Raw genomic sequence first — 13,234 nt, forward strand, 5'->3', positions numbered from 1 at the left:
GCTTCATCTACTCCTTCTGAGATTCCTGTGTTTTTGTCTGACTATCGGGATGTTTTTGAGGAGCCTAAGCTCAGTTCGCTTCCTCCTCACAGGGATTGCGATTGTGCTATAAATTTAATTCCGGGCAGTAAATTTCCTAAAGGTCGTTTGTTCAATCTGTCAGTGCCAGAGCATACTGCTATGCGGGATTATGTTAAGGAGTCCTTGGAAAAGGGACATATCCGTCCATCTTTGTCCCTTTGGGAGCAGGTTTTTTTTTCGTGGCCAAGAAAGATGGTTCCTTGAGGCCTTGTATAGATTATCGTCTTTTGAATAAGATTACCGTAAAATATCAGTATCCTTTGCCATTGTTGACTGATTTGTTTGCTCGTATTAAGGGGGCTAAATGGTTCACTAAGATTGATCTTCGGGGTGCGTATAATCTTATACGAATAAAGCAAGGTGATGAGTGGAAAACCGCATTTAATACGCCTGAGGGCCATTTTGAGTATTTGGTAATGCCTTTTGGACTTTCTAATGCTCCTTCAGTCTTCCAGTCCTTTATGCACGATATTTTCCGTGAATATCTGGATAAATTTATGATTGTGTATTTGGATGATATTTTGGTTTTTTCTGATGACTGGGAGTCTCATGTTCAGCAGGTCAGGAAGGTGTTTCAGGTCCTGCGGGCCAATTCCTTGTTTGTAAAAGGCTCAAAGTGTCTCTTTGGAGTTCAGAAGATTTCTTTCTTGGGGTATATTTTTTCCCCTTCTACTATTGAGATGGATCCCGTCAAGGTTCAGGCTATTTGTGACTGGACGCAGCCTACATCTCTTAAGAGTCTACAGAAGTTCTTGGGCTTTGCTAATTTCTATCGTCGTTTTATAACTAATTTTTCTAGTGTTGTTAAGCCTTTGACGGATTTGACTAAGAAGGGTGCTGATGTTGCTAATTGGTCTCCTGCGGCTGTGGAGGCCTTTCAGGAACTTAAGCGCCGGTTTTCTTCTGCTCCTGTGTTGCGTCAGCCAGATGTTTCGCTCCCTTTTCAGGTTGAGGTTGATGCTTCCGAGATTGGAGCGGGGGCGGTTTTGTCACAGAGAAGCTCCGATGGCTCAGTGATGAAGCCATGCGCGTTTTTTTCTAGAAAGTTTTCGCCGGCTGAGCGGAATTATGATGTTGGTAATCGGGAACTTTTGGCCATGAAGTGGGCATTTGAGGAGTGGCGTCATTGGCTAGAGGGTGCTAGACATCGTGTGGTGGTCTTGACTGATCACAAAAATTTGATTTACCTTGAGTCTGCCAGGCGTCTGAATCCTAGACAGGCTCGTTGGTCACTGTTTTTCTCTCGTTTCAATTTTGTGGTTTCATACCTGCCAGGTTCAAAGAATGTGAAGGCGGATGCTCTTTCTAGGAGTTTTGTGCCTGACTCCCTTGGAAATTCTGAGCCCTCTGGTATCCTTAGGGATGGGGTGATTTTGTCTGCTGTCTCCCCAGACTTGCGACGTGCTTTGAAGGAGTTTCAGGTGGCTAAACCTGATCGTTGTCCGCCTGAGAGCCTGTTTGTTCCGGATAATTGGACCAGTAGCGTCATCTCCGAGGTCCATTCTTCTGCGTTGGCAGGTCATCCTGGAATATTTGGTACTAGAGACTTGGTGGCCAGGTCTTTTTGGTGGCCTTCCTTGTCGAGGGATGTGCGTTCTTTTGTGCAGTCTTGTGAGGTTTGTGCTCGGGCTAAGCCTTGCTGTTCTCGGGCAAGTGGATTGTTGTCACCTTTGCCTATCCCGAAGAGGCCTTGGACGCACATTTCCATGGACTTTATTTCGGATCTCCCTGTCTCTCAAAAAATGTCCGTCATCTGGGTTGTGTGTGATCGCTTTTCTAAAATGGTTCATCTGGTACCCTTGCCTAAGTTGCCTTCCTCCTCTGAGTTGGTCCCTCTGTTTTTTCAGAATGTGGTTCGTTTGCATGGGATTCCTGAGAACATCGTTTCTGACAGGGGATCCCAGTTTGTGTCTAGATTTTGGCGGACTTTCTGTGCTAAGATGGGCATTGATTTGTCCTTTTCGTCTGCATTCCATCCTCAGACGAATGGCCAGACTGAACGAACTAATCAGACCTTGGAAACTTATTTAAGGTGTTTTGTTTCTGCTGATCAGGATGACTGGGTTACCTTTTTGCCGCTGGCCGAGTTTGCGCTTAATAATCGGGCTAGTTCTGCTACCTTGGTTTCTCCTTTCTTTTGTAATTCGGGGTTTCATCCTCGTTTTTCCTCTGGTCAGGTGGAACCTTCTGATTGTCCTGGAGTGGACATGGTGGTGGATAGGTTGCATCGGATTTGGAGTCATGTGGTGGACAATTTGAAGTTGTCCCAGGAGAAGGCTCAGCAGTTTGCTAATCGCCGTCGCCGCGTGGGTCCTCGACTTCTTGTTGGTGACTTGGTGTGGTTGTCTTCTCGTTTTGTTCCTATGAAGGTCTCTTCTCCTAAGTTCAAGCCTCGGTTCATCGGTCCCTATAGGATCTTGGAAATTCTTAACCCTGTGTCGTTTCGTTTGGATCTCCCGGCATCGTTTGCTATTCATAATGTGTTTCATCGGTCGTTGTTGCGGAAGTATGAGGTACCTGTTGTTCCTTCTCTTGAGCCTCCTGCTCCAGTGCTGGTGGAGGGAGAATTGGAGTATGTTGTGGAGAAGATCTTGGATTCTCGTGTTTCCAGACGGAAACTCCAGTATTTGGTCAAGTGGAAGGGTTATGGTCAGGAGGATAATTCTTGGGTGGTTGCCTCGGATGTTCATGCTGATGATTTGGTTCGCGCTTTTCATAGGGCTCATCCTGGTCGCCCTGGTGGTTCTCGTGAGGGTTCGGTGACCCCTCCTCAAGGGGGGGGTACTGTTGTGAGTTCTGTTTTTGGGCTCCCTCTGGTGGTTACTGATGGTACTGGGTGACTTGTCTTTCCTGGGTTTCTGGGTTCCACCTGTTCCATCAGCTTATGGGAGTTTCCTATTTAACCTGGCTTTGCTGGCATTTCCTCGCCGGTTATCAATGTATCCAGTGTGTCTTGTTACCTCTGCTCCCTGCTCCTAGAACCTTCTGGACAAGCTAAGTTTGGATTTTCCTGTTTTGTGTTTTGCTTAATTTGGTTTTTAGTCCAGCCTGCAGATATGTGATTCTCTGCTGCTGGTTGCTCTAGTGGGCTGAAATTGCTTTTCATGTACCATGAGTTGGCACATGAGTTCAAGTAATTTCAGGATGGTTTTTTGAAGGGTTTTTCGCTGACCGCGCAGTTCACTTTTGTATCCTCTGCTACCTAGCTTTAGCGGGCCTCATTTTGCTGAAACTGTTTTCATACTACGTATGTGCTTTCCTCTCATTTCACCGTCATTATATGTGGGGGGCTGCTATTTGCTGTGGGGTATTTCTCTGGAGGCAAGAGAGGTCTGTGTTTCTTCTGATAGGGGAAGTTAGATCTTCGGCTGGAGCGAGACGTCTAGGATCATCGTAGGCACGTTCCCCGGCTACTTTTATTTGTGTGTTAGGTTCAGGGTCGCGGTCAGCTCAGGTTCCATCGCCCTAGAGCTTGTTTGTATCTGTGCTTGTCCTTTTTGTGATCCCCTGCCATTGGGATCATGACAGGCGGCACTGCTTTGTTCAGTGGAGGAGAACAGCAAGGAGCGGCAGACACCGTTAGTAGGCCCCAACCAAACTAGTAGGCCAAATGCAGTGTTATATTAACAACTACTTAATGAGAGCCTGAAGATCGAAGCTCAGGACAGGAAACCAGGAGAACACCTTGGAGCGGCAGACACCGTTAGTAGGCCCCAACCAAACTCGTGGCCAAAACCAGTGTTATATTAACAACTACTTAATGAGAGCCTGAAGATCGAAGCTCAGGGCAGGAAACCAGGAGAACAGCAAGGAGCGGCAGACACCGTTAGTAGGCCCCAACCAAACTCGTGGCCAAAACCAGTGTTATATTAACAACTACTTAATGAGAGCCTGAAGATCGAAGCTCAGGGCAGGAAACCAGGAGAACACCTTGGAGCGGCAGACACCGTTAGTAGGCCCCAACCCAACTAGTAGGCCAAATGGAGTGTTATATTAACAACTACTTAATGAGAGCCTGAAGATTGAAGCTCAGGGCAGGAAACCAGGAGAACACCTTGGAGTGGCAGACACCGTTAGTAGGCCCCAACCCAACTAGTAGCCCCACTGCATTTTTTCCATTTAACGACTATTTAACAAGAGCCTGAAGATAGAAGCTCAGGAAAGGCAACCAGGAGATCACCTTGGAGCAGCAGACACTGTTAGTAGGCCCCAACCAAACAAGTATTTGTTCCATTTAACAACTATTTAACAAGAGCCTGAAGATAGAAGCTCAGGAAAGGCAACCAGGAGAACACCTTGGAGCGGCAGACACTGTTAGTAGGCCCCAACCAAACTAGTAGCCCCACTGCATTTGTTCCATTTAACAACTATTTAACAAGAGCCTGAAGATAGAAGCTCAGGAAAGGCAACCAGGAGAACACCTTGGAGCGGCAGACACTGTTAGTAGGCCCCAACCAAACTAGTAGCCCCGCTGCATTTGTTCCATTTAACAACTATTTAACAAGAGCCTGAAGATAGAAGCTCAGGAAAGGCAACCTGGAGAACACCTTGGAGCGGCAGACACTGTTAGTAGGCCCCAACCAAACAGTATCACAGAAAAACTTATAAATACGAGTGCCCAAAAGAACAAAAATAATTCACCGACTAAAGCACTAAATAAGCAAATAAATCCAATACACAATAAAACGTAACATTTACTAATAATACAGATAAAAAATGACAACACTCACGACCTAAAAACGTCCACTGTTTGGCTGACAAAAAGATACAGGGTGCACTCAGGTCCTAATATATGACTATCTATACCCTACCTTGCTGCGGAGGTTGGCACCCTATAAATCCTGCGCAATGGCGCCCCCGCTCAACGTAGGCTCGCCCTGACTCACCCTAAAAAACCCTCAAGTGTGGAAGATAGACATACAGCAGACCATACAGACATACAAACGAACAAAATAGAATAAACCAATGTGCTATGTAATTGGAGCACAAAAAATATAAAGTGCATGTGTGCTATAGTAGATCAATAATAGCGCACACTCAGTACATAATTGCACATATCCCCATAAGGCCTATAGCCTTCCTGTGGGATTAATCTGTACCTAGATACATACTGCCTGCCTGCGGGGGTTGGCACCCTATAATCCTGCGCAAAATGGCGCCCCTGCTCCTGTCGTCTGGCCCTAATACGCCCTAATGCTGCCAGATGGCAAAAAGACCGAGAAAATACAAAAAAGCAGGCCGCACGTACAGTCACCAATGAGGGTAAACCATACCACCTAACCAAAAAAGACAAATCCCCAATTACATAGATAATACATAAATGTATACATATCTCAGTATGTTCATCTCAGTATACATATCTCAGTATGTTCAACTCGACGCGTTTCCCCGAGGTCGGTTCATCAGTAGACATACTAGAAGAATCTCACTTATCTGAGTGACGGGTAGGAAGATAAATCACTCAAGGAAGTGTGCGGTAGAGCAGTGGGGAACAATGTCCATCCCTGACCACAGGTTCCAATCAGCCTTGCACATAGCAATTCCACTGTGCTTTAAATATACTCACACTAACCCCCTCATGGTGCTCATCAGCGCTTCCTGACCCACGCTAGATGCAACAACTTCCGGGTCGTCTGACGCCTACAGGGTAACTAATCACAGATGACTACTTACTGCGCAAGTGTATGGCGCCTGTCATGATCCCAATGGCAGGGGATCACTAAAGGACAAGCACAGATACAAACAAGCTCTAGGGCGATGGAACCTGAGCTGACCGCGACCCTGAACCTAACACACAAATAAAAGTAGCCGGGGAACGTGCCTACGATGATCCTAGACGTCTCGCTCCAGCCGAAGATCTAACTTCCCCTATTAGAAGAAACACAGACCTCTTGCCTCCAGAGAAATACCCCACAGAAATAGCAGCCCCCCACATATAATGACGGTGAAATGAGAGGAAAGCACATACGCAGTATGAAAACAGTTTCAGCAAAATGAGGCCCGCTAAAGCTAGATAGCAGAGGATACAAAAGTGAACCCAACAAGAAGTCGAGGACCCACGCGGCGACGGCGATTAGCAAACTGCTGAGCCTTCTCCTGGGACAACTTCAAATTGTCCACCACATGACTCCAAATCCGATGCAACCTATCCACCACCATGTCCACTCCAGGACAATTAGAAGGTTCCACCTGACCAGAGGAAAAACGAGGATGAAACCCCGAATTACAAAAGAAAGGAGAAACCAAGGTAGCAGAACTAGCCCGATTATTAAGGGCAAATTCGGCCAGCGGCAAAAAGGTAACCCAGTCATCCTGATCAGCAGAAACAAAACACCTTAAATAAGTTTCCAAGGTCTGATTAGTTCGTTCAGTCTGGCCATTCGTCTGAGGATGGAATGCAGACGAAAAGGACAAATCAATGCCCATCTTAGCACAGAACGTCCGCCAAAATCTAGACACAAACTGGGATCCCCTGTCAGAAACGATGTTCTCAGGAATCCCATGCAAACGAACCACATTCTGAAAAAACAGAGGGACCAACTCAGAGGAGGAAGGTAACTTAGGCAAGGGTACCAGATGAACCATTTTAGAAAAGCGATCACACACAACCCAGATGACGGACATTTTTTGAGAGACAGGGAGATCCGAAATAAAGTCCATGGAAATGTGCGTCCAAGGCCTCTTCAGGATAGGCAAAGGTGACAACAATCCACTGGCCCGAGAACAGCAAGGCTTAGCCCGAGCACAAACCTCACAAGACTGCACAAAAGAACGCACATCCCTCGACAAGGAAGGCCACCAAAAAGACCTGGCCACCAAGTCTCTAGTACCAAATATTCCAGGATGACCTGCCAACGCAGAAGAATGGACCTCGGAGATGACTCTACTGGTCCAATTATCCGGAACAAACAGTCTCTCAGGCGGACAACGATCAGGTTTACCCGCCTGAAACTCCTGCAAAGCACGTTGCAAGTCTGGGGAGACAGCAGACAAAATCACCCCATCCCTAAGGATACCAGAGGGCTCAGAATTTCCAAGGGAGTCAGGCACAAAACTCCTAGAAAGAGCATCCGCCTTCACATTCTTTGAACCTGGCAGGTATGAAACCACAAAATTGAAACGAGAGAAAAACAGTGACCAACGCGCCTGTCTAGGATTCAGACGCCTGGCAGACTCAAGGTAAATCAAATTTTTGTGATCAGTCAAGACCACCACACGATGTCTAGCACCCTCTAGCCAATGACGCCACTCCTCTAATGCCCACTTCATGGCCAAAAGTTCCCGATTACCAACATCATAATTCCGCTCAGCCGGCGAAAACTTTCTAGAAAAAAACGCGCATGGCTTCATCACTGAGCCATCGGAGCTTCTCTGCGACAAAACCGCCCCCGCTCCAATCTCGGAAGCATCAACCTCAACCTGAAAAGGGAGCGAAACATCTGGCTGACGCAACACAGGAGCAGAAGAAAACCGGCGTTTAAGTTCCTGAAAGGCCTCCACAGCCGCAGGAGACCAATTAGCAACATCAGCACCCTTCTTAGTCAAATCCGTCAAAGGCTTAACAACACTGGAAAAATTAGTTATAAAACGACGATAGAAATTAGCAAAGCCCAAGAACTTCTGTAGACTCTTAAGAGATGTAGGCTGCGTCCAGTCACAAATAGCCTGAACCTTGACGGGATCCATCTCAATAGTAGAAGGGGAAAAAATATACCCCAAGAAAGAAATCTTCTGGACTCCAAAGAGACACTTTGAGCCTTTTACAAACAAGGAATTGGCCTGCAGGACCTGAAACACCTTCCTGACCTGCTGAACATGAGACTCCCAGTCATCAGAAAAAACCAAAATATCATCCAAATACACAATCATAAATTTATCCAGATATTCACGGAAAATATCGTGCATAAAGGACTGGAAGACTGAAGGAGCATTAGAAAGTCCGAAAGGCATTACCAAATACTCAAAATGGCCCTCAGGCGTATTAAATGCGGTTTTCCACTCATCACCTTGCTTTATTCGTATAAGATTATACGCACCCCGAAGATCAATCTTAGTGAACCATTTAGCCCCCTTAATGCGAGCAAACAAATCAGTCAACAATGGCAAAGGATACTGATATTTTACGGTAATCTTATTCAAAAGACGATAATCTATACAAGGCCTCAAGGAACCATCTTTTTTGGCCACGAAAAAAAAACCTGCTCCCAAAGGGGACAAAGATGGACGGATATGTCCCTTTTCCAAGGACTCCTTAACATAATCCCGCATAGCAGTATGCTCTGGCACTGACAGATTGAACAAACGACCTTTAGGAAATTTACTGCCTGGAATTAAATTTATAGCACAATCGCAATCCCTGTGAGGAGGAAGCGAACTGAGCTTAGGCTCCTCAAAAACATCCCGATAGTCAGACAAAAACACAGGAATCTCAGAAGGAGTAGATGAAGCGATAGAAATCGGAGGTGCATCATCATGAACCCCCTGACAACCCCAGCTTAACACAGACATCGATTTCCAGTCAAGGACTGGATTATGAGTTTGTAACCATGGCAGACCAAGCACTAGGACATCATGCAAATTATACAGTACCAGGAAGCGAATCACCTCCTGATGAACAGGAGTCATACGCATGGTCACTTGTGTCCAGTACTGAGGTTTATTCATAGCCAAAGGTGTAGAGTCAATTCCCTTCAAAGGAATAGGGACTTCCAGAGGCTCCAGACTAAACCCACAGCGATTGGCAAATGACCAATCCATAAGACTCAGGGCAGCGCCTGAATCCACATAGGCATCGACGGAAATGGATGATAATGAACAAATCAGAGTCACAGACAGAATGAACTTAGACTGTAAAGTACTAATGGCAACAGACTTATCAACCTTTTTTGTGCGTTTAGAGCATGCTGATATAACATGAGCTGAATCACCACAATAAAAGCACAACCTTTTTTTCCGCCTATAATTTTGCCGTTCACTTCTGGACTGAATTTTATCACATTGCATTATCTTAGGTGACGGTTCAGACGACACCGCCAAATGGTGCACAGGTTTGCGCTCCCGTAAACGCCGATCAATCTGAATAGCCATAGTCATAGACTCATTCAGACCAGTAGGCGCAGGGAACCCCACCATAACATCTTTAATGGCCTCAGAAAGGCCATCTCTGAACCTTGCAGCCAGGGCGCACTCATTCCACTGAGTAAGCACCGACCACTTCCGAAATTTTTGACAATAAATTTCTGCTTCATCTTGCCCCTGAGAGAGGGCCAACAAAGCTTTTTCAGCCTGAATCTCTTGGTTAGGTTCCTCATAGAGCAAACCCAATGCCAGAAAAAACGCATCCGCATTAAGCAATGCAGGGTCCCCTGGTGCCAATGCAAATGCCCAATCCTGAGGGTCACCCCGCAGGAAAGATATAATAATCTTGACTTGCTGAGCAGGGTCTCCAGAGGAGCGAGATTTCAAAGAAAGAAACAACTTGCAATTGTTCCTAAAATTCAGAAAACGAGATCTATCTCCAGAAAAATACTCTGGGACAGGAATTCTAGGTTCAGACATAGGAGCATGTACAACAAAATCCTGTATATTTTGAACCTTAGCGGCAAGATTATTCAGGCTGGAAGCCAAACTCTGGACATCCATGATAAACAGCTGGGATCAGAGCCATTCAAAGATTAAGAGGAGGAGGAAGTAGCCAGGCTGCAATAAGGCTAGGCAGCAAACTCTGAGGGAAAAAAAAAAAAAAAATTCCTCAGACTACTTATCCTCCTACTTCAGCCAATACAATTAACACTTTGTGGGCCGGTTATACTGTCATGATCCCAATGGCAGGGGATCACTAAAGGACAAGCACAGATACAAACAAGCTCTAGGGCGATGGAACCTGAGCTGACCGCGACCCTGAACCTAACACACAAATAAAAGTAGCCGGGGAACGTGCCTACGATGATCCTAGACGTCTCGCTCCAGCCGAAGATCTAACTTCCCCTATTAGAAGAAACACAGACCTCTTGCCTCCAGAGAAATACCCCACAGAAATAGCAGCCCCCCACATATAATGACGGTGAAATGAGAGGAAAGCACATACGCAGTATGAAAACAGTTTCAGCAAAATGAGGCCCGCTAAAGCTAGATAGCAGAGGATACAAAAGTGAACTGCGCGGTCAGCGAAAAACCCTTCAAAAAACCATCCTGAAATTACTTGAACTCATGTGCCAACTCATGGTACATGAGGAGCAATTTCAGCCCACTAGAGCAACCAGCAGCAATAATCACATATCTGCAGGCTGGACTAAAAACCAAATAAAGCAAAACACCAAAACAGGAAAATCCAAACTTAGCTTGACCAGAAGGTTCTAGGAGCAGGGAGCAGAGGTAACAAGACACACTGGATACATTGATAACCGGCGAGGAAATGCCAGCAAAGCCAGGTTAAATAGGAAACTCCCATATCCTGATGGAACAGGTGGAACCCAGAGACCCAGGAAAGACAAGTCACCCAGTACCATCAGTAACCACCAGAGGGAGCCCAAAAACAGAACTCACAACAGGCGCCTTCCGTCAGCGCCTCACCTGAGACCCAGGTGCGTTTCAACTCGTGCATGCCCCGTTCGTCTTCCGAGGTCTGTGATGAGTGCCTCACCTGAACCGCAGATGCGTTTCAAATTGCGCATGCCTCGTTCGTCTTAGTGGTCTGTGATGAGTGACGAAAAAGCACAAGCACTACTACTTCATTTGTCCGCGCCTGAATCCATGACTCTCATGGAACGCAAAGCGTTCCACACCACGCATGCGCCCCAGCGCTACTACAGCAGAACGCCGTAATACAGCTTAATTATACTGCCCGGTCCACGCTGAAGCGCAGAAGCGCTGCCTACTACGCCAGCGTTAGAGAGAAAACCCAGGGCAGACACCGCTGCTAATTTCAGCACAATGAGATGAAATAAAATGATTAGTTTACCCATTAAGAAGGCACAAGAAAAAATTAGACGAAAGAAGAGCTGAAAACAACACATTTAGATTCATCCCCACCATTTCCTAGACCGTGCTTTAATCAAATACATAAAATAAATAATAATAACTACATATAATGATAGTGCCCAACCCCACTTTTGGGACAATGGGTCAAAGGGTCAAAATCCATAAGGGAATCACAATAGGGAGGCGGTATAGGACAATTCTCACACAAAGCAGCCAAATTGCAGTTGGTCATTCAAGCCTTGTGGTTTCATACTCTTCATCTGAAATATCCATTTCGCCTCTTTGTGCAAAATTAAACGGTCCCAATCTCCTCCTCTAACCAGTGGTGTAACCACCTCAATCACTGAAAAACTACAGCACTTCAAATCACCTCACCTCCATGTGTCCCCCTAACATGATTGGAAATAGGGGTATCACGTCCATTCAAAATGTCTCCTATGTGTTCGCCTACCCTCCTGCGCAGCTCCCGTTTGGTTTTACCCACATAATCCATAAGGCAGCTGTACTGGAAAAGGTAGACTACACCTTCGGTCTTACAATTGGCAAATTGCCTCATATCATAGACCTTTCCTGTACATGAACTCACAAAAGTGCAACTCCTCGAGACGTATTTACAAAATTTGCATTTTCCACATTTGAAGGTGCCATTCTGTCTTTTTTCCAACCAAGTGGGAGACATATGGGGATATGTGCAATTATGTACTGAGTGTGCGCTATTATTGATCTACTATAGCACACGTGCACTTTATATTTTTTGTGCTCCAATTACATAGCACATTGGTTTATTCTATTTTGTTCGTTTGTCTGTCTGTATGGTCTGCTGTATGTCTATCTTCCCCACTTGAAGGTTTTTTAGGGTGAGTCAGGGCGAGCCGATGTTGAGCGGGGGCGCCATTACGCAGGATTTATAGGGTGCCAACCTCCGCAGCAAGGTAGGGTATAGATAGTCATATATTAGGACCTGAGTGCACCCTGTATCTTTTTGTCAGCCAAACAGTGGACGTTTTTAGGTCGTGAGTGTTGTCATTTTGTATCTGTATTATTAGTAAATGTTACGTTTTATTGTGTATTGGATTTATTTGCTTATTTAGTGCTTTAGTCTGTGAATTAGGCCCCAACCAAACTAGTAGCCCCACTGCAGCTTTAAAATTCCGATAGGCTGAAAACCTGACAATTGCAGGTCATTATTTTTAAGAGGACAGCTGTATTGCGTGGCGCAGACAGACACTGCTAGTAGGCCTTACACCACAAAGTTGGCTCAATGCAGGTTTAAAAAAGGTTACATGGGTACACGGTCAGTATTGGTGAGGTCAGTGGAGGACAATTGGAAGGAGGGACCGCAGACAGACTTAGTAGGCCTAAAATAAAAAAGTAGGCTCTATGCACTTTTAAATAGGTTCCAGGGGTACACAGGCAGCATTGGTGTGGTCAGTGGAGGACAATTGGAAGGAGGGACCGCAGACATACTTAGTAGGCCTAAAATAAAAAAAAGTAGGCTCTATACACTTTTAAATAGGTTCCAGGGGTACACAGGCAGCATTGGTGTGGTCAGTGGAGGACAATTGGAAGGAGGGACCGCAGACAGACTTAGTAGGCCTAAAATAAAAAAAAGTAGGCTCTATGCACTTTTAAATAGGTTCCAGGGGTACACAGGCAGCATTGGTGTGGTCAGCGGAGGACTATTGGAAGGAGGGACCGCAGACATACTTAGTAGGCCTAAAATAAAAAAATAGGCTCAATGCAGTTTCAATTATCTTGCAGGGGTACACAGGCAGCATTGGTGTGGTCAGCGGAGGACTATTGGAAGGAGGGACCGCAGATAGACTTAGTAGGCCTAAAATAAAAAAGTAGGCTCTATGCACTTTTAAATAGGTTCCAGGGGTACACAGGCAGCATTGGTGTGGTCAGCGGAGGACTATTGGAAGGAGGGACCACAGACAGACTTAGTAGGCCTAAAATAAAAAAAGGAGGCTCTATGCACTTTTAAATAGGTTCCAGGGGTACACAGGCAGCATTGGTGTGGTCAGTGGAGGACAATTGGAAGGAGGGACCGCAGACAGACTTAGTAGGCCTAAACTTAAAAAAATGTAGGCTCTATGCACTTTTAAATAGGTTCCAGGGGTACACAGGCAGCATTGGTGTGGTCAGTGGAGGACAACTGGAAGGAGGGACC

This window comes from Ranitomeya imitator, chromosome 8 (assembly GCF_032444005.1).
Source record: "Ranitomeya imitator isolate aRanImi1 chromosome 8, aRanImi1.pri, whole genome shotgun sequence".
In the NCBI taxonomy this organism is placed as follows: domain Eukaryota; kingdom Metazoa; phylum Chordata; class Amphibia; order Anura; family Dendrobatidae; genus Ranitomeya; species Ranitomeya imitator.